Below are 22,064 nucleotides of genomic sequence, written 5' to 3'. Positions count from 1 at the left end.
TGGGCATCACCTAGTCAACATTAACTTTTTGCTCTAGTGATTTGTTTCTGAAAGGCCATGCTCCTGGCTAATGTAGCTGTAACATTTCATTTCAGAAGATGTTATATCAGGCATTCAGTTCAGTCTGTCATATGCACAGTGTTATTCAAAGCACAGTTCTGAATGAGAGAGAAAGAAGAGGAAAACCAACAGAATCCCTAATAATTGCATTTATTTTTTTAAGAAGTGCAATTTCTGCAGCCTCTACCTCCAACTGCTGAAATGTGCTCTGCTTGTACACAGGGAGCTCTGCAGAGGCATCAGAACAAAATGCTGGAGGGGCAGTTGCCAACATATAAGTATTTGTAACTTTCTTTTAGGCTAGGTCACTATAATTAACGAGCTGCTCAAATGGAACATTAACATTTGTTTTAAACTATGAAACAATTTTACCTTTTTTTACTCTTGATATGTAGGTCAGACTCTTACTTTATACAGATCTGTTGAAGTCAGGGTGAACTTGGACCAGTGACTATTTCATTGCCTTAACAAGCACTATAAATTACAGACCGTCACCACTGTTTTAGACTCTCTGTATGTCAATAAAATTCAGAATGTAAGAATGTATTTTTGTATTTTTCTAAGAATGTTTGCAATCAGCTTCTGAATATTAAGATTTCTTTATATTTATTGTCATTAAATAAAGTCTATTTTAAAATAACAATACATCTGATGTTGATTAGTGTTGTTTTTCCATGAATGATACTGTTGCTACCAAATGGCACATTTAAATTATTACAATGTCATCCCTGTCTAATTTCCATATTCATCCTCTTTTTCAATCTTTTTCCATTAAACTGGTACTAGTGCTGAAATTTATCTCCTATTTTTGCTGCATGCTGTAGATGGAAGTGATTCCTTTCAACACCAAGTTGATGACAAGGACCATTATGTTCTCATACAAATAAACAGTTTAGGTCTTTATACCCTTTCACTCCTGTCATGATAAACCCTGTGTTATGTTTTAGAGTCATCATTTATTTCTTCATCTGGATTGAGTCTGTGATGCTCTCACCTCCAGGCAATCCACTCTGCCTCTCCCTGCCATCCATCTAGCCATCCAGCCAGTCAAGAGTTCTCTTCTGCTTCTGCTCTCTGCTTCAAGGAAATTGCTTTCTCAGACTTAGAGAACAGGAAAGTTAGACAATAATTTTAAACAGAGACCTTTGCACTGAGGTGTGTTGCTTTTATTTCAGTTAGGGATTCCCAGGATCTGCTTTCAGTATGATAGTCATGGAAGCAGAGGTACTACCACTTCCAACCTGTTTTCTGCTGACTCGGGGCTATGTGTCTTAAGAGATGCCAGTACCCACATGGTTCTGCTGCTCTTGCATTGATTTGTCAGAGCAAGAACAAAATAATCTTCATAATGAAGCATAATAAGGATTATTATCCTACAAGCAGAACGATGTAGTATCATCATAGGCCAAATCTCTATGAGGATGGTGCATTTTTAAATTGTCTGATACATTTAAAACCATTCAAAGAACAGGCTTTAGTTATTTTTCTGCTTAATGCACATAGAGTCAAAGTAGAAAATTGCTTCTGGTAGTACTAGATTTTAATTCTTTCTGTCACAGAGCAGATGAATTGCACTTATTTTGGATAGGCAGTATGAGCCAGATGAAAGCACACCGTGCTCTGCCCCACCTGGTACACCCTACCTTTTTAGTGTGCTCCACCTGCACATCACATGTCAGCAAAGGTATCAGCAACTCACACCAAGCCTCGATTTTTCTTTGGTATGCTCACCTGTCATTTCCAGTCTACCCTATGAGGCTGCTTTTCCAATACAGGGGAGCAAGCACTACTTGCTGCAAGCTTCATTTTTATTTGCATTTATTTGGACCTCAGCCATGGATCAGCAGCAGATACACAAAACACTGAAAAAATATAGAGGTAGTTAGTCATAAGTAACCTTGACATGGCTTGGACTAATACTTTCTTCATAAGAAAATAATGTGTCTTAGTAGCCTGATAATAGTAAAAAAATCCTTTCAGGTAATTTGAAGAAAATGGTTTTTATTTACAAGCCAGATGTCTGTCAAAACAAGAGCCTTTTGAAGTTGCTTTCTACAATTCCTGTTGCATTCTCTGATACAACTAACCTGTAAAAGCAATGCTAATTGCTGGGCTTAAAGTTACAGTTTATTAGTCAGCAATTGTATCAATTGTATCAAGATATATTATTCTCCACAAATATGTAGGCTATGGTAATGTCCTAAATGTTGAATAGAAAGAAAAAGAAGAAAAAGCATACAACACAGACCATGGGAAAAATCCCACTGCAGTCCATGGTGCAACACACACAGGCCAGGACACCAAAAAGCCACCTCTAGGATATAAAGAGAGGGTTTGTGTTGGGGGATAAAAGAAACACAAATTCTAAATTGTGCAACACAGGGGAAATTACAGCCAACTTTGATAGCATTAACACAATATCAGGGATTTTATTTTTTCATTTTTTAGATATTCATTTAGTATCTGTGTAAGCCTCACATAATTTCTCAGCTTTTGGGTGAACGTCACACAAGAAGTGACTAAATAAGCTGCACTGGGAGCCAGAGCCACCTGCAGCTTTCACCTTACCTCCCCATTCTCTGGGATCCCATTTGGTCTCCTGTTAGAGCCATGTTATGCTCATTCATGCAGTCATTTTCTAAACTGGTTTGGCTGCTCAGAGTGAGCAGTTACTTGTAAGCCTCTGTGGCAAGAGCACTGCAGGATCTTTGCTTGCTGGAGCCTGGCAAGCCAGTGGAAATGGTGACTGATATCCCAGCCTGGCATTCAGCCCTGAACATCCATCAGTGGTGCTTGAGGCTTCTCACATTCTTGGGTTTTACAGAGCTCAGTGCCCCCTGGCTACCAAGAGGTGAGCCAGGGTTGAAGGTTACTTGTCCCATGAGAATATTTTGGTGGCCAGTGCTAGCGTAAGAGGCAAGGGCTCAACCTTCTCCCTGCCACCCTGGGGCTGCCTCCTGCCAACCCCTCTGTTCATGCAGCTGTGGTCTGGTCAGGGGAGTGTGGCTGTACAGGTGATTCTACTGGCATGGGCAGCTGTGGCCACATGGCTAGCCCAACAGAGGTTCAGTGCAGGGTGGGAAGTGGGGGATAAGGTGGTGGGAGAGGCAACCCAGCAGTGGGGCAGCCTCTTGCCCAAGAATTCTACTAAAACACAACCGAATGTGCTCCTCATCCCATGATTATTTTTGTGAGCTAAAAAACAATGGACTTGCCTGCCTGCCTGAGCTGGTTACCCAGCTGAATGGGCAGGGTTATGCCTTTCAGAGTCCCCTGCACAGCTGCAAACAGGCAGGGCTGATCTTGGCAGGCAGAGGTCTGTGTCCTCTGAATAGCCCTATTCACAGGTAGCTGTTGTGCCTTGAGCTCATGCTTCACCTGAAGCCAAGTGAATTTTCCAAGTTCAGATGTGCTCTGTGGGTGCTCATATCTTTAACTACATAGAAGATTATATAGATGGCTAAAAAAATTGCAGAATCAGGCCCTTCATCATTGTCCCAAATCTGATTTTTGCCAAAATGTCACCTGGACTCTGAAAACCCCAGGACAACCAGTGAGTTTCATGACAGCAGCCTGCAGAAGCCTGTCATGCAGCTGGGGACAGAGGTGATACCAGGCAGGGTGTTTGCAGGAGGTTTTGGCCAGAGGCAGAGATTGTGTGATGAAGGCAGCAGCAGCCTCATCCCCAGCCATGCAGCCTCCAGGTTACAGCACCGACAGCTATGCCAAAGCAAGAGCTGAAAAATTCTTGCCATATCTGCTGTTAATTAGTAACTCCTTAGGTCTGGGAGTGGAGTACTGGGCTTCCAGATTAATGATAGGTTATAGACCTGTTACAGCTCACAGCAGTGTTTTTTTTAAAAGACACTAAAGTATCTCTTTCTGTCTCTTTAAAAGGTATATAAAATATGCACATTGAACATTGTATTACTGATTTTGCACATGGCTTCAAATAAAAGATAAAGGCTGCATTTGTGCTCTTCACAACTTAAAGCTTTAACTGAGAGGCATAAATACAAAATAAATAAATAAATAAATAAAAAGCCAAACTGATTTTCTTTCCTTGTCAGCCTGCTCCCATATTTTTTCCCCAGTGATCTATAAGGGGAAAAAAATGTCACCATCCCCCAAGAGGAGCCATTAACAAATCCTTTCTTATCTTGCAGCTAAAGTAATGACATCTTATTGACAGCACAGCAGAACAAACAATGTCTTGTTGAAAGCTCCAGTGCTGGAGGATTTGGGCTGTCCTCAGGACTTGAGACCAAGTAATGAAAACAGGTTTTGCTACTAAATCAAAGACAATGTCTGCTGTAGTTCTCCAATGGCCTTTAGCAGTCTCAGAGACACAGAAGGTGTGCACAGCACATCCATACTACAAATTCAATCAAGTACAGGGACCTTAGTACAAGAAGTATGCCCAAAGTACTGCCCAAAGCAGTTAAAGTATGATCTATGGTACATATGGGAACAATGATGGAACTTTTTCTCAACACTGTATTTGACATATACATGGGCCTGGATAATACAGGTCCAGTCCATCCATTTCTTACCACCTGGTTGAGCCTTATCAGAGTCTAAGATAAGTTATTTGCTAATTTCTGTACCTCATCAAATTAATTGAACCAGCTGCAGACATTTTTGATGAGCCAACATGAGTTGGGGATTTGAGATTTGGTGGTCATGTCTGTGTGTGATCTTGTTAAAATTGTTGATGTACTTTTGTTCTTTAGACAGATTCCCCTTCTTGTAGCCTCCTCTCAGTGTCCTGTGGGTAAGAAGAGGCTTTTACAACCCAGGTACCAGTTAGGCCCATTGTATACATATGGCTTTGTACAGATGAAAAATCAGACAGACAGAAAATATAACTGTGCCTCTCATATTCACCCAAGCAAAAGAGAAACAAAAATGCAGAAAACAGGTGTGTTGTAGCACTGAAGTCTACAGCTTCAGGTAATCTAAATCACCCCTGTCATAGCTGAATCACCTCCTGTGTCCCCAAGTAAGCTTTCCTGCACGTTTTTTCCACTATCACTTGTGTTCACTTGACATCCTGAAGAACCAGCTCAAGATGCAAAACTGGGAGAGACCTAAATAAAATAGTACAAATGCCAAATGATTTTCTAGCAGCTCATCACAGGGCCAGTGGACACAATTGCTGGTGCACAGAAAAAGCAGGACGTCGTGTCACAGCACAGCAGGACAACGGACACGTTTGGATTGCTTTAAATTGTCATGGACCCATGTCCTGGATAGGGAGGTGGAAGACTCAGCTGAGTGGGTCTAACAGATCTCTGCTACATCATTCTCCTCCTCCATCAAACTTCACCATGCACCTCAGGCCCTTTGTGAAGACAATCAACTCACCAACCCTGCAGAAATTACCTTTTTATCTATTTGATTTTGTTCTGGATCAGTGAATCAACCCAGCTCATTACAGCTCCAAACAGCACCAGAACCAGAGCAAGGGGTGAGGGAAACAGAAGTTAGGGGATCAAACTTGCCCTGTCAGGGGTAATGATGTATTAGATCAACTGAGCCATCCTCAGACTTGCACAGGATGAACTGCAGCTCTCAGAGCTCCATTGCTTCACAGAATAGTAACTTGGTTTGCAAATCCTTCTTTTATTCTTGTCTTTGTGTGTTTACAAAGCCTACGCATCACATTTGTATACCACATATATAATAGACTAAGACAGAATGTGAACATACATCAAGAAGGTGCTCAGTTTATCACTATTAGATTTAACAGATCTAACATTAAATACAACTTTCACTGTTGAGTAAACCAAGATTAATATTAAACCCTGTCTGTGCTAGAGCAGGAGAGAGCAATATGTGATGTCTTAACTTGTGAGTATGCATCTTCAGAATGCACAGCTGAGGCCAGAAGGAAAGTGGAAGGGGCCAAATTCAAAACCCCTGAGGAAGCTGAACATCCACCAAGGCTTGGCCAAGAGGATGCTGGAGGACCTGTGAAGGAGCAAGGCTTGTTCTCACAAGTGGTTTCTCAAAGAGACACTAATAATTCTGGCAAATAGCTGGCTCAGGAATACCACTTCCATTTTCCAGATATCCCTCTTCAGTTAAAGCTGAATTCACAGGAAAACAAAAACTTTTGAAATATTTAAATAGACATTTTAATAGAGAAAGAAATTATTACAATAACTAGTCAGGACATTCCCAGTAGTTCTTCTCTCATAGTTGCTGTTGTAGATCCTACATGGGTGTTGGTGTCTCTGTGCAACAATCTCCTAGAAGATTATTCCTAATTTAATGAACAAGAGATGGTCTGTGGATTCAGACAGCCAAGCTCAAAGAGACTATATTCAGTGTGGTGGCCAAGAGGGTCTCCAGCTTCCCATTCCTTCACCCAGGAATAAGATATCTAAGTATGCCCAAACTTTGATTCTGAGGTGAATTGCTTTCCCAGGCTTGAGCTTCAGGATTTCTTGATTTGTGCACATGACCTAATAAACATACTCTGATTTGTCTTGCTTTTACTAAACTTACAAATACCCAATTAGTCTACTTGGAAATCACGGAACGAGTCACATTTGTGCAAAAATTCCCAAATCTTTGCTTTCTCCTGTTGCTTCTGGTTTTCTCTTGGTCTTCCAAAGAAAGGGGTCTGACTATGCTTTCACTTAGTAGCCCATGGCCAAAAGGGCATCAGGGCAGTTCTCCCACACACTGATGTGCTCTCTCAGCAGCAGAAAGCTCCTAAGAATCCAGCAACCACCACATCTAGTTCCAACATCTGGTCCCAGTCAGCCTGACATAAGCCTAAACACTTACCACTCTTTATCTCATCATCCTTTTTTTTTTTTGCTTTATCTTTCCAGTGGACAGGAGTTTCACCTCTTTAAATATAAACATTCTCTGTCTTTAAATACCAACAGTCTCATCTGACCTACCTATAATTAAGCCATTGTTAGAGTAACTTACTTTCATTTCACAAATAGCTCAAGGAGTTAAAACAAAAAACAAAAAACAAAAAAAACCCAGAAATTAATGTGTGGGTCTTTGCATTGATTTAGTTTATTCCTCTTGTATGGCCTTAAATGTGATTGTGACTTGAAAGGTCAGGGTATACTCTAGATAAAATTTTTGCTTTCCCAACAGGGGTGATTCAGCTATGAAAGGGTTAGAAAACTGTAAGCACATAGTCTGTAAAAGTAATTTACTACTTTACTTCAAGAATGTCCATCATTCAGTTCATTGGCCCCTAAGCCCACGTTATCTAATGATTTAGCCTCAATCATACTTGTAATACATGAATAGAAATGCTGCAATTGGTCACAATTTGTAAAACTCTTACAGATAAGTCTAACCTGATCTTTTAATAATTCTAACTGCAGGAACATAAGGTACAACACAGCTATTCTTGATGCAAACAGCTTTCCATAGAGGACATTTCATGCTCGGTATAACCAAACATGATTAATTCCTCCCCCTCCTTTTTCTCTAACAAAACCACTGGAGTTGTTTGTCCTCTGTATTTTCAAAGCATCTTCTCAGTCAAGTGCATGGTGCATTTCAATGAAGAACAAGGTTCTCCAAAAAGCCTCTGGAAATGTACTTTGCAGAAAGATCACAAGAGCCATCTTTGATCTGTTTTCCTTTATAATTTGACTGACACAAAAGAACCTGGGCTGTATTGCCTTCCAGGTCAGGAAGATATATCTCCATCCAGTCACAGTGAACCTGGACATCGGTGTGGATTTTTATTTTCATTAAATGAAAGCTGCAGAGAAGACACTTATTAATTAGCTTCAGATATATTAAAGAAATAAATGAAACATCATATAAATTAATTCTTTAGTGATTATAAGTTGGAAACATCAGAAAGGACACCAGTAATCTGGTGAACAGACCCACACCTTACCCTTCTCTAATCCCATTTCTAAGATGACACACAAACACATAGTACAAGATATATTTTTGTTCCTTTTATTGTAAAAGTATATTACCAAATGTCTTAAAGTAATGGCTGAGAAGACAAACTTAACTTGTAGTATGATACTGATTTTGTCGAAGAGCAAGGAACAGGGCTGGGGTCAGGGCATTCCTCCAGCCTGGTTGATGGCACCACCACTTAAAAGCACAATAAGAAAAAAAGGGCAGTGAGGCAGAGGGAGAGGCAAGCAACAGAGCCAAGTTTCACCTAAGTCAGCATGATAATCACATTTCTTCGAAGAACATTGTCCTTAACAGAGGTTGTTCTTAGCCTGCTCCTTAATAAAGGGGATAATAGCTCATGATAACAACAGTCACAGGAGATACTTCTAGTCAGCTTTTGTTCTTGTACTTGGCCAGTTTATGTGCAGCCTAAGGGTATAAATAGAGAGACTATAGAGGGGATTAAGAGACTTTCTTTCCAGCAGGGCTCCCGTGCCAAAGCGATGACTCTATTAGCTTTGTTTCCCCTGAAAGGTTTGCTTCACTCAGAAACCAGCACAAAGGCACCAAACTCCTTCCTGGGGCCCCATTTTCTCCTCTGAAGAAGAGAGAAGCCTCAGCTGCGGATCTAAATACTTTGGTGTTTATCATTCCATTTGGGATAACCCAACCAGATTTTCCACCTCCCATTTGCAGGCCACTGTCAAGAGATTTTACACCCCCAACAAGCTCCACATCAGCAGAGTCACTTCTCAACTACAGCATTTTAACACTGAATATTATTTGATGAACATTATGCTAGTGATGACTGTGGCCTTTCACTCACCTGTGCTAAGGAAACAGCATATAAAAAAATCTGTACTGGTAGCCCAAAAAAATGCTACAGAGGATGGGGAATGCAGGGATTTAAAGGCTAAGTCTCACTTCCCCAAGTTCTAGAGCTCTGGAGCACAGACATCTATACTTGAGCAAGTCACCCCAAGATCCCTTTGGAATTAACAGAGAAAAACTGGTTCTTTTCAGGTGTGATCCTTCTGATCCATTTGGATTGACATTGGGCTGTGGTAAATTACATGGAGGTAACCGAGACCTGGGTGAGTTGTCTTGCAGGTAACCAGGCAGAGTTATATTTCTGCTTCTGTTTTCTATCCCCCATGGACAATTTCTTTTACCAAGCTCACAGCTATTCAGTAAGCCCCCAGCTTCTCAGTTTGGGGCATTTGTTTGTTTTTAAATGCAATCTCATCTTTGCAAAGCTTTTTAAAAGATAATTGTTCCCCTTTTAGGGATAGATCTCACATAAACATAATCCTCATGAAGCAGTCAGAGAGGCACAGCAGAGTGCAGTGACTTCCCATGGAGTGAACAGTTGGAGAAAGACAACATGAACACATCCATCACCAGAGGAGCAGCAGAACTTTGGTCTGCACTGGGCACTTCATAGGGTCCACCAGAATCTCTGCACATGTGATTAAACTAAATAAGATCACAAGTTTAAACACTGCATTGGACTAGCTCTAGGTTCCCAGCACATAAAAGAATGGATCCTCACAGTCTATGGCTGACACTGTTTCTGCAGATGCATCTTTAAGCAATCTGAAAAACTGATCATTTTCACCATCCATGTGGTGGACAAGGTCTCTCTGCCATAATCAGTTGTAAAATCCTATTGATATGTGCAGTGCTCAACTGAAGCAACAAGAAACAACAGTCTGCATGACAGGATAATCATTCATCCTGGGTGCCTCGTGCATCTCCAGGATGAAGGCAGAGAGCCATCTAAACAGCTAAGTGTGAATTACTGCACCATAACTCAAAGTCAGTGGTATCTTTTATGAATCATTTATAGAGCTGTGTATTATTAACATATGCAGAAGCAGCTCTCTCTGTCTCTGGTGAAATTTGCTTTTGTGAGTGATTTGGGGGAGATCAAGGAGATGAAGAACCAGAAATCCAGCAGAGCCTTCCTGAATAAGCAGAAGAGCTGCAGAAGTAGGTCACAATACCTCTCAGCAGGTAGATGGGTCCTTCCCTCATTAGGCTATTCTCAAGCATACAGGACCAGATCCTCAGACAGTATAAAGGACTTTGGTCCCATGGACTCCATTTCAGACAGACATATTGACACTCCTTGAAAACCTGGCCCATGATTATTTAAATATAAAGAAATACCCCCAACACACCCTAATTACAAGCCCAAAAGATATTTTGGGTGTGCAATAACACTAAGCAGGACAGGCAATGCACTGCAGTAACAGTAAAACTTTAACGCTCCTCAGGACATGGGGCCAAAGTGCTTTTACTGCTGCTTGATGAATACATTGCAGGGATGAAGCTTTCTCTGTGTATTTATAAACCAAATTTTGCCTTCTTAATTACTAGTTCATGTTTTTTGCTTACCAATGTATTAGAGTTGTCCTCTAGGACTTCTTCCTCTTGAGCACTGAATCTCTGAATGACTCTGAAAGATTAAAAAGCACTTTTGGTTTTACAGAAATCATCTTGATTTTACAGAAATCAGCTCCTGCTATTTAAATACCTAATTAATTTCATAGCAAGCATTTCCCAGCATTTTTACTTTTCATTCTATTTATGGGCCTGCTGTTAGCAGCACCTTACAATTTAGCAAGACCAGCTGCCTTAGTCTGCGAACATTTGTACATCAATTGTTCTGTGAAAAAGCAATCTTAAGGAATGAAGTATCTTTCTCTCAGCTACCTATAAATTGAGGAAAAAAAGAAAACCAGTTTCTTTGGTTGTCATTACAAGAGCTGAATAGGAAATATTTTCCCTCCCAGATAGTTTCTGAGAGTCCATACTTCCTCCCCTTGGCTCAAGTGAAAGGCAAGTTTACTAAAGTTCAGAACTGCCTGTACATCAGAGACAAACATGCTATCATCCATCAGTGCATTCCCAAGTAATGCAGAGCTAAGGACAGCAGGGCAGGTCTTGCTGGTGGCTGCTGGGGGTACATGAGGAAACTCCCTCTGCAAGAGTCTGCAGCTCAGCTGCTCATGGTGAACAGGCACACGACTGCCTGTCCATGCTTCAGCAATCCAGCCCCATCATCTGACAAGCCTCAGAGTGGCCTGTACAAGCATTCACAAAGGCAATAATGAAGTTTAAGCAGTTTATTTCTGGGATAGAGGTCACTATGATATGACTTAATGTAGAGTCTATTTCTAAAATGTTGAACATGGACTACAAAATAATGCTGTTAGTGAAGGTTTTAAAGATAAACAGTTATTAGCAACAGTCTTTCAGCTGAGTACTAAACTGTATGGAATGGAATAAAGATGAGGGCACATCACAACTGGCAGCACAAGTTACATTATAAATTTTAATATGCTGCTATGCTACATAAGTTACGTTAAATTATTTTTCCTATATTTGAACTTATCAGCTGTTCCCTCTTTCTTTAAACAGGAGATTCTCCCATGCAGAATCATTAAAAGCCTAATAACATGAAAAACCAACCCATTTTGAATGTTAACAAAATACAAATACAAATTGTTACACTTGTCTTCCTTCTTCTGTCTTGACCAGACTCATTTCTAGAGACTGGCTGGTACGGCAGGAGTGGTAAATAGCCAACCCTCCTCACTTGCAGCAATGCAGAGCAGTTTTTAAAAGCCATTATAGAAATAATTTGCCAGATATCTTTATAATTTAACCTTTGCATCCATATTCTGAAGAGTGGCTTAAGAATCTCCCAAATTGGGAAAATCTCACAAGATACAAAGACAATTATTCCATGCACTCTATCTTTTTCCTACCTGAAGACCCCTTGAGAAGATTTTTGCCCTTCTAAAAGCAAATGGTTTTTATTCTAGAAAAGAGAAAATATGCAAAATATCAGCTCAAGAGATGCTAGACAAAGGCTGGGGTGGAATAACTTATATGTTATTAACTATAGCTTTAAAAAATACAAACACTAGATTTCAAAGTTCATCTGAAAAACATTGCAGATTTTGCACAATGCTATTATTTTTACACTTGACTTGGCAAATGATCTTCACATGCATTAAAATAAAACAAAAGGGGCAACCTGTTACCTGGGGCCCAAGCAAGCATTCCTATACTTAGTCATCAGAAAGCTCATCCTATGACCTTTAGGTCACACAAACCTATTATTTTTGTCTGAGCAATAGAAAGGTAATTCCTTTACATAGTCTTTTATTCTACTGCTATTTTTGCCGACATATATACTCAATTTCACATAGGAATCCCAAATCTACCCACACCTCCCATAAATTCAGATCTGTATGACAGCCTAAATTCCTTAGATAAACTCCCCTAAGTGAGGTTAGCACGTACAAAGGCCTCTGAGAACACAAAGAGGGGCAGTCACAGAGGGCTACAAGATAAAGCATCCCAGATTTTTTTAGCATTACAGCTACTATCTCTCCCAAAATTCGATCTAACAGCTGTACAAACCATTTCAAGTGAAAAGACATTAATTGGGTCAGAAAAAAAATGAGAAGTAAAATAGAACCGAAATATAGTAAAATAATATAGTAAAGGGAATTAAAAAAAATAATGAAAGGAAAAGTGTCTGCAGACTGCATCCCAACCAGCTCCAGCTGCTTCGCTTTGAACTTGAGGGTGCCCCAGTTTTTGCAGGGAGCTCACCTGCAGCCCTAGCTAGCACTAGAGTCAGGCTGAAGCAGCTGGGGGAATCACTGCAGCCAAGCCTTTTGATATAAGAGGTAAAGACTCTCTGCAGGAGAAAAAAAGGGAGTCCCTTATACACCTACAATCTGTTCTTTTTGTGAGGAGGTTGTTGATACCATATTTGAAGTGATAAGCACCGTCAAACTTTGTGTCTAGGGCTCTATGCTACATGCTTAAGCTAAAAATAATTTTTAAAAGCTAATCAGAGAAGGCTGTATAACATCAGCTAGGCAGTGCAGAGGCTGGTCTATAACTTTTTCTTCCCTTGAATGCTTACAAAATTGAGTTTGCTCTGAAAACTAAGTGATACTTCCAAACACAGGAGATTCAAGAATAAAATTCCCATTAGCAGCTGTTAACAAGAATGATCGGTGTAGATCCCTTCATATTAAGAGGAGAATAAAGTCCTGTAATTTGAAGACTCTCTAAGAAACAAAGAGAAATTAAAAAGAAAAGCCCCAGAGGCTCAGATCTCTCGTCATGCTTGGGAGCAGGGATCCACTGTCATCGCTGGAGCTCAGTCCCTGCAATGTCCCACCACCTGCTTTGGCCCTTCCCCATTCCCCAAATGACAGCATTTCTTTCTGCAGCCATGCCTGTGGGTGTTTGCTGGGCAGTGAGGGACCCACCAGAGTACCCACAAGAGATGTATTATTGTCATTTCTGGGGCTTGCTGGTTTACAAACCCAAGTGTGCTCTGAATGAAGCACTGAGCAAAAAGTGAGGATGTGGCAGTTTCTCCATCCCTGCTGCTGCTGAAGCCATGCAGCAAAAAAAGAAATAATCATTGAATGAAGTACACTGACAAGAAATTGAATTTACTGAAAATGTACAGCACTATCATCAACTGCTTAGGGAACTCATTTGAGTGAGTCCTTGGAGACTGTTACGATGGTTGTTGCCTATGAAATACAGAGGCATGAGGTGGCATGTTTTTAGGCCTTGGTCCCGTGATATCTCACCATTGCCCCCAGAGTTGCCAAACACCAACTGAACCATGGTACTTGTTTCTGCTGTCTGCTGCAAATGCATGAGAAACTGCATTTGCTTTGACCGACTTTTATCCCTCTGTGTATACTGCTTTCCACACTGACCACAGGCTACATACACCAGCTGGGTTGGCTCTCACAAATCAGATGATGCAGGATAACAGCTTGACTCAGGCAGCTAACTCCCCAGTGTGGCTGAAGCCTCAGCCTTGACTGTTCCTGGGAAGCACACTCGCTGCCAGCCTTTGAACATCCTCTTTCCTGTCCAAGGAACCATGAATCCTGCAGGAGCAGCCAGGCAGCTTCCCACCTGCTGGCTCAGGCTTTTGATCAGCAAGAGGTGGTTAAGGAAAATGAACTTGCCCTTCAACAGTGAAGGCAGTGAAAGGCAGGTCTGCTTCCCAGATTTGTATTATAACCCTGTAAGTGTCAAACAGGGTACTTGTAGCTGTAAAAGTGTGAGTACAAACTTCATTCTTGGAAAGTAAGCAGTGCCAACAGAGCAAGAGATTCTTATTCAGTTCATCAATCATCAAACTGGTCATCCAAATAAAAGCAACATACTGTATAATATTGAAACTCTGACATAAAAACAGTAGCCTAGATCTCTGCCAGCCCAAATGAGTGCTCCAGCCAGCGGCTACTGTCAGCCTGCTCTGGGCTGTATGTGCTCCTGTGGAACCAATGGATATTTTAAACAGGGAAACTGGACTAGCTGGGAAAGCTGCATTGCACAATACCATATCACCTACCTGCTTATCAGAGTAGTTGTACAAGACAGATGTATAAAAGATCGTTAACTATCCCAAGCCCAAGGCAAACAGTAGGGTAGACAGGTAGGCAGGAGGTGGAGGTGGGAATGACAGATTGAGGACCACTCCTTGATTTAAGAAAAGTAATGAGCTGCTAGAAAAGCTCAATACATATCATAATTTTAGTCTATTTCCATTTATGACTTTCAGACTTCTATTGCTTTGGTGTTGCATTAGTCCCTAATTGATATGAAAAGATACTAGGTGGTCTTCTCAGCCATAGGAATGAGATGTAACTAAGAAAGGGTGGAGTTTAAAGCAGCAAAGGAAGACCCTCTTTAAAGAGCACTGACTCCTCTCTAAAATGAAATTACTTGCAAAACTTTGCTTCAGAACAACACTTAGCTTGTTTTGGAGTCAAGGTAGAAGCTAGTTCTCTCTTGGGGAAGAAATTAATTGTTATGGATTCAGGGTGGCCATATGGCCCTGCTGCTGGCAGATGCAGACCCAGGAGCACAGGAGCTGCAGCTGTGATCCATCCCACCCTGTCTGTCCCACCCTGACAGCAGCCTGATGGTCAGCATTGGACATTATGAGACCCCCTGCTTCAGGCAGAGGTGGTATAATGAATGTGCCATATTAGGATCCCTCTTAAGCCCCAACTTCTGTAAGCTGTTGAAAACCTGCTCACATGCCTGCTGGCAGTAACCAGGGGAGATTCACAGCACTAGGCTGGGGGGTAATAGCCCTCTAATCAGCACCACCCACTGGAGCACTCAGCCTGGCTTACAGGATGGAGAAACCAGCATGCAGCCTCCCTCAGCCTGCACAGCTGCACCCAACTTTACCAGCAAGTCTTATAGCCCAGGAAAGTCTTGTTACAAACTACATTCTCTTCAAACATTATTTATGGTCTGGCTCCATGGATGTTTGTGTATTATGAGGAAAAGTATCTCCTTTTCCTCTGACTTGGAATATCCTCAGACTTTCTGTGGATTTTCATGGATGGGAAACAGGGACAACAGCTGCTCCTACCCTGCCTTACCTATACTAATGGTTTTCAGACTTTATACCCCAAAAAGCACAGGGCAGAGAGCCTGAATGTGAATGCAGGGAGCAGCAGGTAGAAGCAGCTTCATTTGATTACACGGTTATGGACTTCTAAAGGTCCTTCAGTGGATCACAAGGGATATGTGAATGAGTCCTTCTAGACTACTTATTATTTTCTCTCCTTTTTTATGTCTCCTTTTTATTTGTCTCATCTCTAGGGCAAACAACTCCAGCCTTATTAATCTTCCTTGATATGAGAGTTTTCCTCTGATCCAATCATGTTTGTCACCCTTCCCAGAACCCCTTTTAATTCTTTTGTTACTACCTTGAACAAAGATGGATGAAACAGCAGAAGCAAAATCAGTTCTCCAGACGCATAACTTGTGAACTACAGAGAAACAGGTCAAGGCTAGATTGAGCTCTGGATCAGCTCTAGTGAGGTCAGTGGAGTTACCTTAGGAATGAGTCTGCTCCTCTTCAGTTGTTTTTTGCCAAATTCATGTTCCTTAGTATTGCCTAGACTGTGAAAAGCAACTGTAGCTGACAAGTTGTCCATAGTGCATGCAACTGAAATCACAACATCTTTCAGTGGGAAATGTGGATACACACAAGACATACTGAGCATTTTAGCAAAATCATGCCTAAGCCTGTCTGTGCAGCATTGCAACACATAACAGATAAATGCTCTGGTTCTCTCAGTCTCCTGTTCAGATTACTGCCAAAAGGAAGGGACAAGAACTTCACTACCAATCAAATAGGACCCTGCCTCTTGTTCCCATGGCTTGTGTCATCCAGTGCTGTCTAACAGGTTTTAGATATTCTCTTTCTCCATATAGAGATATTTCCTTGTCTTTATTTTTACTAAATCCTTCATTTTGATGCATCAATCAATACCATAAATTAATAATATACCCCTCAGGATATGCTGCTTTTCACTTCCATTACAAATTGCCTTGTTTTGGCATTATGCTCAAGAATAAATAGGAGACCTTGATTTTCTAGAGTATTTATTATTTTGTGCATCTTCCATTTCATATTGACGCTATTCATACATTTACCTTTTTATCTGCTTTCTTAATCACACAGCTGTGGTCCCTCCATCTCTTTTTATAGAGAATTATTTCCAGGCTTTTAGATGATACCTGTTGATGTGGCAAGACTCTGCTTTGTCCAAATACTCTGAGGTTCCTTTCTATAAGGGAAATCTGATGCAATACAACCACCTGCCCGTTAAGTCCAATGATGAGTTATCTTTGTGAATATTCTCAGGCTTTAATGTCTTTGAATCAGGCAAAGAAATTTGGACCACTATCTTGAGTGGTGCCATCCTTCCCACCACCCTGTAGCCCTTGCAGTGCTTTTTCTAATCTGGGGTAGTTGACAGTAGGTTTCCCAGACCTTCTCAGCTTCACAGGCCCTTTTCATCCAACAGTTTAAGGGCACTGTAAAAAGAAAGCAAGATCAAGGCACAATCAGAGGAAGTGGACTGAGCTGAGCCACATAGCAGAACAGTGCTGGAATAACCCATCTCTGTTCTATGTCACACCAACATCTTCACAGCTCAGGCCTGGAAGATCTTCCCTCAGGCAGATGTTTTTGACTTGGCAGTGACTATAATTGCTTTCTGTATTAAGGATGCACAGTGCAATATGGTGATTTGTATTCTGTAGAGTCAATGTTAAAAGAGACGAAACCAGCAAAAGCCAAAATAGATTTCTAGTGATGTGTATCTTAGTGCTGAGCTTAGAAAGGTTTCCCCAATCCTGAATTTCTTCATCAAGAACCAATCCAAAGGCTGAGAGTAGCTCAATTTCATGCAAGTAATCCAGGCTTTATGAACCCCTGCAGAGACCCTACTCTCCAGCTGTAACCACAGACCCTCTGCTAACTGCACCAGAGCACCCACGTCCTTCCCCACCACAGGGCTCAAGACAGACCTCCTTCTCTACTGATGCACAGAGCAAAGAGCTACACAGACAGAACGTGCCAGTTCCCAGCTGGACTCTACTGAATAAGAGTGTCACAGATCTCTGTAAGATTTGCAGTCATAGCCAGCCAAAGGGATATTCATGAATTCTCACTGAATCCCATTCCATTTAAAAATGCTGTCCCCTTGAGATTTTTTTTTCAGTACTTGCAAACCTGCCAGCTTTTTTAACATATAAATAGGAACATTTAGTAAGAAAACAGGGACATGATTCTAACTCTATCAAAATACATCTGATAGAAAGAGCTTTCAGGAGAAAAAGAATTGAAAAGATTCACTGCTTTTAAAGAACAGTTAAAACCCCATCTTTCATTACAGCAAGACCGAGGAGGAATGGCTTTGATCCCTCAATATTATCGGAGCAAAGGCAGTTAATACCTACTTCTAGAGTAGCAGCATTAGCTTTTTTACAGAATTCTTTGAATGACTTCCAGGGCTATTAAAGCCAATTGTAAAACACCACTGCGTTTACCTAACCAAAATTTCCCCAGTGGATCAGTCCACAAAAGGCTTTAGAAGTTGTAATATCAAGTGTTGCAATTCTGAACTTTTGACACTTTCAGATGGCTTCATTCCACTAACTTTGGGAACCTTAGCCAGGAACCAAAATCTTGCAGAGCTCCTCTGAAGTCAATGGAGAACTCCAGGCAATAATTTAGGCTGACTGTTACATGGTGTTAATCCAAGATCTCAGCCCCTACAGAAATAACCAGCTATGGGTTATATAGGCTCCCTGTTTGAATATGTGGAGACATCCATATGCCTCTGAATGGGATCTAGGAAAGCCACCAGAAGGAACAGGGAATCCTCTAACCTAGCTGGCACTAGGGAGCTGGGGGTGAAAACCTTTCCTCCCTCAGCCCCAGGAAGCTGCTAAGACCTTCTCTGTTTCCTTGCTTCTAGGAGCAGTGAGAACACCCATCCAGGTCTGTGGGAAACTTGGCCACTCCTCTCTGCCCAAGGAAATTTAAATCTAGATCTTCTTGTGGCCACCAACATATAAGTGGATGTCACTCTCCAGTTTCTCCAGGTTAATTGTTCCAGTTTCTACAGAATGGTTATGTGTGTGTTGGGCTAGCAAGCCAGAAAATGACTCTCTAATCTAGTCACTTGAAGTCAGGAGTGGGAGAGGACTGCATCACAGTTTCTGCTCTCATTCAGTTATTTGATATAAAACATTGATTGGAGAAGAAATCAAAATGTTGATCTGACAGAAGAGATTACCATTTTTAGTGGATAGCTGAGAATACCTAATCTCAGCAATGAAACAGTGTTGGTCATATTCCCAACCTATCATTCAAGAAATTAAGAACCTTTCTATGAGAAATGTAGATGCCTAGAGACTTATGATTCTGACAGGGTCAGCTAGCAACAGAATCAAGATTTTAAGTATTTAATTATGGTTTGACATCCCTATAAGTATATAGGATGTGCTAGAGCTCCTACTGCTTTCAGCTTTCTCTACAACGTGAATCTTATGGGGAAGTCCAATGACAGCAAAGGAGGACACACTGGAATCATTTAGTCTTGCTCCCTCTCGCACATGTAGATGGAAGCATACATGTAGCACACTGCCATTCATAATTCAAAATTATATAAAAAGGATGTCATTTTGGAATGACTCAACCCTTGAGTTGGTCTGCTATCTACATACCACTCACTATGGCATATCGGCATAGAGTGTTTGCCAAATAGGGTCAATAAATAGGGTTTTACCTATTGGTCTGAGAAATAAAGCTTACAATGTGTAGATCTGTTTTTAAAACATACACACACTACTAGGAGACAACAGTGTGCTACCTCACACACTACTAGGAGACAACAGTGTGCCACCTATGGGCTGCCCGGGGAGGTGGTGGAATCACCATCCCTGGAGGTTTTCAAGATGAGACTGGATGTGGCACTTAGTGCCATGGTCTAGTAACCACGGTAGGGTTGGACTCAATGATCTTTGAGGTCTCTTCCAACCCAGCTGATTCTATGATTCTATGAGATTATTAAGATTGTGTGCAAGACTGGGAAGAGTCTCAAAAAAATAATATGAAGACCACCACTGAAGGAAATGGAAAGTCATGTATTTAAGCAAGTAAGCAGCCCAAGGAAAATGAAACATCAACATAAAATAATTTTCAAAAGTGGTCAGGGTGAAAAAAAAGACAACCCAGGAAAACAGAAAATTTGTGCTCCGGAAAAGAATAGCCTTCTATTCATTTACATGTACTGGGGTTTTTTTCCTGATTACAGAGCGCTACAAAATGCTTTTGAAAACTATATTCCTTATTTTATAAAGCTCTCATATAAACTGCACACACACTTAATATGTATATAAACATGTTTTGTAATACAATAACTCATTTCTTAACGTCACTGTGAAAATGTAAATTATTTGATTTTCAATAATAAAGAAGAGAATCAGATTTGGGTTAATTAGAAGATTTGTCTGATTAACCTTCTTCACAGTCAATGACTTGTAATGGTCCATCAGCCATCCATGACTAAGCAGGGCTTCCAAATGAATTCAAGCCATGCCCAAACATGTAATTATAGAAACAATCATAGGCCACTAAATAAAATCTGGAACCATGTGTTAGTCAAAATAATAAAGAAGAGAATCAGATTTGGGTTAATTAGAAGATTTGTCTGATTAACCTTCTTCACAGTCAATGACTTGTAATGGTCCATCAGCCATCCATGACTAAGCAGGGCTTCCAAATGAATTCAAGCCATGCCCAAACATGTAATTATAGAAACAATCATAGGCCACTAAATAAAATCTGGAACCATGTGTTAGTCAATGAACTTCAGTAATTATAGAAACAATCATAGGCCACTGGAACCATGTGTTAGTCACTGAACTTCAGGAAAACCATGCTTAGAGCATTCTAATGCCTAAAGATGCATGACCAAATTATTAGAGTTTACAATCTTTCTGATATTGTATACCCATGTGAGAACAGGATCATATAAGGAAAAAGGGTCATGAGCAATAAAAAATACTCCAAGATTTTCACTTGTTAATAAAAACAATTCTGCATAGTAGTGACTGAAAGATAATAGTGCTTAGCAATTGGAAAATTAGATTCTTGTATGTAAAATCAGTTGTTGTTCTTAATCCAGCTAGCAGCAGTGAGGAGGTAGCTGTATAAATAAACACTCTTGTGCTCTGATAAAGCAAGGCCTGGAGTTTGAAAAACCAAAAAGAGGAGGTAAGAGAGATTTCATTCCCTCTGTCAATGCTGTGGTTAAATTGCCCCCACAGAACAGTGTGGGGAAATTCCATCTTCCACTGCCTTTCCACTAAGTCACAGAGATAAATAAGTCAGAAAGCCAATCGAATTCTGGGCTGCTCAAAAGCAGTGTGGCCAGAAGGTTGAAAGAGCTGATTCTCCCCCTCTACTCTGCTCTCGTGAGACCCCACCTGGAATATTGTGTGCAGTTCTGGTGCCCTCAACATAAGAAGGACATGGAACTGTTGGAGCAAGTCCAGAGGAGGCCACAAAGTTGATAAGAGGACTGGAGCATCTCCCCTGTGATGACAGGCTGAGGAAGTTGGGGCTGTTCAGCCTGGAGAAGAGAAGACTGTGTGGAACTCAGAGCAACTTTTCAATATCTGACGGCCTACAAGGGAGCTGGAGAGAGACTCCTCATTAGGAACTTCAATGATAGGACAAGGGGCAACAGGTTCAAATGGAAGGAGGGGAGGTTTAGGTTAGGTATAAGAAAAAAATATTTTACTGTACGGGTGGTGAGACACTGGCACAGGTTGCCTAGGGATGTGGTGGCTGCCCCAACCCTGGCAGTGTCCAAAGCCAGGGTGGATGAGGCCTGAGCAGCCTGGGCTAGTGGGAGGTGTCCCTGCCCATGGCAGAGGGTGTTGTGACTAGATGATCTGTAAGGTCCATTCCAACCCCTAAAATGCTATGATTCTATGAAATACAAGTGTCCTTTTTCTCTGGATACCAAGAAAATGCCTGGAATGCCATTAAGTCTTTAAAAATAAAAACAGAACAAAAACCACAATATATAGGTGGAACCCATGAGTTGGTCCATAGTCTTTCAGGTACTTAAAGGAGTCATTTTGAGAAAAGACATGTTAAAACACTTAGGATTTTTGTTGCCATGTTTGAGGCTGTAAATCAGGCACTACCTTCCAGAGGTTAAGAACTGTTCCTGTGGGTGGGTTACTACATAATATTTCTTTGAAACATTGGGAATTGGCCACTATGCAAGAAATGGTAATGGATTCATTAGACTAGAGGTCTATTAAAATATGGCAATTCTTTTCTGCCTGTGATTACTAAAAGAGCAAGGACAATAATTTATTGCCAGTAATTTACTGGATAACTGCTGATTTTCTCTTTATGAACTGTCACAGACAAAGGTTCAAACTTTCAAATATAGCTATTATTCAAAACTACTTTTTATTCCCTCTACAAAAACCTCACAGAGACTACTGCATTCATCGACTGTATGGATGGCATTAGTAGGCTGCATGTTGTTTTAGGCTTCAGTCAGGCTCATATCTGCAAATAAATATCAATGGGCAAAGTGAAAGCATTGAATATTACAAATTAATATGTGATGTAAAATTAACTTTTGAAATAAAGAACTGTCGTGGTTTAATCCCAGACAGCAACCAGGCACCACACA

This window comes from Acanthisitta chloris, unplaced genomic scaffold (assembly GCF_000695815.1).
Source record: "Acanthisitta chloris isolate BGI_N310 unplaced genomic scaffold, ASM69581v1 scaffold26944, whole genome shotgun sequence".
Classification (NCBI taxonomy): Eukaryota; Metazoa; Chordata; class Aves; order Passeriformes; family Acanthisittidae; genus Acanthisitta; species Acanthisitta chloris.
This window is presented reverse-complemented; position numbering follows the sequence as displayed.